The sequence below is a fragment of the Sceloporus occidentalis genome, unplaced genomic scaffold (genome assembly GCF_023333645.1).
Source record: "Sceloporus occidentalis isolate IW3139 unplaced genomic scaffold, rSceOcc1.0.p SCAF_136, whole genome shotgun sequence".
Taxonomy (NCBI): Eukaryota; Metazoa; Chordata; class Lepidosauria; order Squamata; family Phrynosomatidae; genus Sceloporus; species Sceloporus occidentalis.
This window is the reverse complement of record NW_028317116.1, coordinates 637240-641129: the sequence shown is the minus strand read 5'-3', so window position 1 is coordinate 641129 and position 3890 is coordinate 637240.

The following is a 3890-nucleotide window of genomic DNA, read 5'->3' as shown; positions in this document are numbered from 1 at the left end:
AATGGACTCCGACGCGGAGAGAGACAAAAATTTGTCAATCCCGTTCGTAGACCTGAACAAATCCATCAGGCTACACGTGGATCGTTAACCTATAACACAAACACGGACTGCTCTATAAATGACCCAGACGACGTCTTTGCTGGAATTTGGAGACCTCAATATTATGAGCTGAGGCCACAAGACAGAATTATTAGTTTGGTTTCTGCTTGAACAAGGAGGTCTACAGGCTGGACCAGCACATCTACCAAATACAACCTGTACTAGAGATGGACTCTGCTGTTGGGAGGTAGAAGTTCTTCCAAAGGTGAGGGCAAAGTGTCCCATACCACAGCTTAATTGATGGTGTCCAAAGATCTGTAATGGACCATACCATCACCACCCTACCAACACATAACTTTCCTATCCAACACAGCAGAATTAATAGGTAAGGTAGGGTAAACTGTTGCCCTTTTCAGTTAGACAGGACCACCTACCGGTAAGAGACTACTAGGTGTGGTGGGCATTTTAGGTGAGCATTCACAATAGTTTCTGCCTTATATCAAATGAACATTAACTTCTGGCTAATAAATAAATAATGAGGGTCTACCTGTGGCTACAACTACCTTCACCCAAAATTATCTCATGGATCAAAAGGGCCGTAGTCTAGAAAGAGCTGCAAAGCCATAGATGTGGCTCTTGTGGTCCAAAGTCATCACTGGCCAACAATGCCCTGCTGTTTAATCGATTCCTGGGAATTACAATGTTACCAACACGAGGGCTAGTTAATTGCGCCTTACTTTCAAAAAGGCAACGATGGAAGATGAAGCAACTTCTAAGAAATAATTTTGGGTCTTCTCTACGCAAAACACGACAAGAGGCAGACAAAACTTCTAGAATCCCACTCATACACACAATACTACAAAATAATTCCAAGGGCTTGGTGTACAAAATAAAGCGAGGTCAACAAACGCAATACCATTCTGTATCTTATTTAATTGACCCGGCCCCCTTGGTTAGTTTTTGGGTCAGTTCGATGAAAGTTGGGTCACTGAAAAAGAAGTTGCTGTTGAGTGGAGAGAAGTTCTTTAAAACTTGAGGAACTTACTATTACCTTTACTCCTATATATATATATTGAAGCTTGGCATATGGTATCTTTCTAACCTCTTAAGTCAGTCTTAAGGACTGCAAAGGTCTGAGATACTTACTTTCCTACAGCAAGTATCTGAACGTTGATATATATCCTACCTAAGAAGGCTACTGTAGTTGACCCAAAGATAAGAATTTGCGGAGCGTGCGCATGAACATGCAGTTTTTATAATAAGATATAATGATAAGATTACAAATGCAACCTCTCTTGTACCCACAATTATACACGCGTAGCAAGAGTTAAAGTTGAACCGTATTTTTAACTCTTTACCTTCAAAATTCAAAAACAACTATACTTTTTCAGCACTTATTCTGTAGAGCGTGGAAAGTTCATTCTGGTGACAAATTCTGGCAACTAGAGGTTGGCAGATCCTCTAGGGATTGACTCGTGGCACCTTTATCTTGCACATATTTTTTTTTGTATATTGTACGCTTTTATTTCTTGTGAAATCTTCAGTTTTTCGACTGTATATTGGTGAAATATGATGGTTTATCTTTATTTTGGGGGGCTTTTGACAAGGGACGAAGCAGTCCCCCCAGTCTGGCATCCAGCAATGGAAATGATTGGTTGTTGCCATTGCCATGAGTTTGTATGACGCTCTATATGACTGGCGTGATCTCCGTAGCGATGCCCTTCACCCATCAATGCCAAACGAACACAGATATCTGTACAGATGCACACAGCGTAGGGTGGAGGAAATATGCCTGTGTGGTGTATAATATTTTATTTTTTACTAATAAAGTTATTTAAGGTGTTATGTTTTATGATTTTTTTGGTGAGCTTCTCCCAGAAGAAAAGGTTTTAAGGATGGAATCCCGCAACATTCTACAGTGGAACCAGTTGTGGTTACAGGGCACATGCGGAGGATGGTGACCTTTTGGGTGGGTGAATCATGGGTTTCAGGTGTACAGATACTGGATCTAAAACAGATACCTGGGAACACTCCCGATCTTGCCCAGATGTTCTACAAATCAGATCTGATTACCAGAGCCCCCTTTAGTGGGCGGGAATGTGGCATTTGGCCAAACCCACTCCCCGCCCAGGTCCTGCCCCAATCCTGCCACCTCCCAGCCCCTTTCAATTGTTTAGAGGCTATCTCGACCTCTATACAAGGCTAGCCTCGCTATCTTTACCCAAAAACACCTTCTTACTGCCTCCTTCCAAAACCAAGAGAGGGGGAAGCACCAAGGGGCAGTAAATTTGCACCATTACCCGGCGTAACCTACATTATCGGGGTGACGGTCTACATTTACCACCTTCTCATGCTTGGTGCAGAGCCTTCTTCTAGCCAGAAACCCTTGGCTATAGGCTACGTTGCGTCGTGGATAAGCCTACGATGGTTGAATCATGAGCTTATTGACCAAAACAGAAGGTGAACTTTGCAATGAATGAACTCTTATATGTAGAGCAGATTCCAAGTTAATACATTTGTTTGTGAGCCTTCAATCAATGAAAGGGTTATGGAGAATGACCGAACCCAACCCAAGCGCCATGTCGTCGGTTGGATTGAATACGGTAGATGGATCGGGCGATATCCAAAATTGTAAACGCTCTCCTTTTTTTCGGTTTAGAGAGTTGAAAGAGCACTATACAGTTTTGTAATAAAATCAGATCGGGTCCATTAAAAGAGTTCTTTATCTGCTTCTTCTAGAATGTTATGATAAATATCTAACTATCCATACAATCTTCAGCTATATCCGGAACACAAGGCGCCAGGAGAGTTTGCACGGAACGAGATTACAAACCAATAAACTCAATGGCATCTGGCCTCATGCCAAAAAAATGTTATTGTTGTGCAAAGTTCTATACTCTCAACCCTCAAGGTAATCAATGAATTAGCTGAAATCCTCCCCAAAAAACCCACAGAATCGCACATGCGCTGTGTTAGCTGGAGGTCATGTCCTCTGTCTAAGGAATATTATTTAATTAAGTTACCAGTGGTTGGCGTAACTTCTATTGATGTAACAATATCAATTGGTTTTTAATAATACAATTATTATTATTTATTGTTTATATAGTGCCATCTTATGCAGTGGTGCTGTACTATGGGACTTATAGATAAGTGTTACAGTAGGACAACCTGTAAAAAAATAGTATAAAAAAATACTGGTGGTAGAAAAAAAATGCCGTATGCATCCAGTGTGTCAGTTCCAGGGAATTCCACTAGAGGGCGCCCCAACCCTGCGTTTTTAATAATCATTCACAAAAGGGACGTCTTAACCCTTTTAGTGCCACAGGGGGTTAATCATACATTTCTGTTGAAACCCTATACTCTCAGCCTGGCACCGACACGGTTACATGCCTGGGGCAAAGAGCAGCCTGTACTCTGATCTGTTTTATTTTCTAGGAAAGTGTTAAAAGCTGTTGTTTGGAGAATCCAGAAGAACATACTGTGGGCGTTGTATCGAATGCAAACATTTTTTAATAAGAAAATAGAGGGTTTTTTTTATGTTAGGGAGGGAGACTCAAATGAGGTTACACAATAGGGGGGCCGGTGCCAAATCGCCACCGACAAACCCAAATGCTTATTTATATAAATGGGAGTTTTCTGGGGGTGCTGCCAAGACGGTGCAGTAATAAGACAAGTGACAGTCAGTGCTTCTCAGGAAACCTTCCAGATCTGGCTCAGAGACCCAGGACGTCGCCGTCCAACTTTCCTCATGGGGTGGGCCGCGTTCAGGACCACGCGGTGAAGGCTCAGACTGCATAATGTGATCTAACGCCGGAGATTCGGAAGGGTTCACAGACGGGCCATTAACGGGC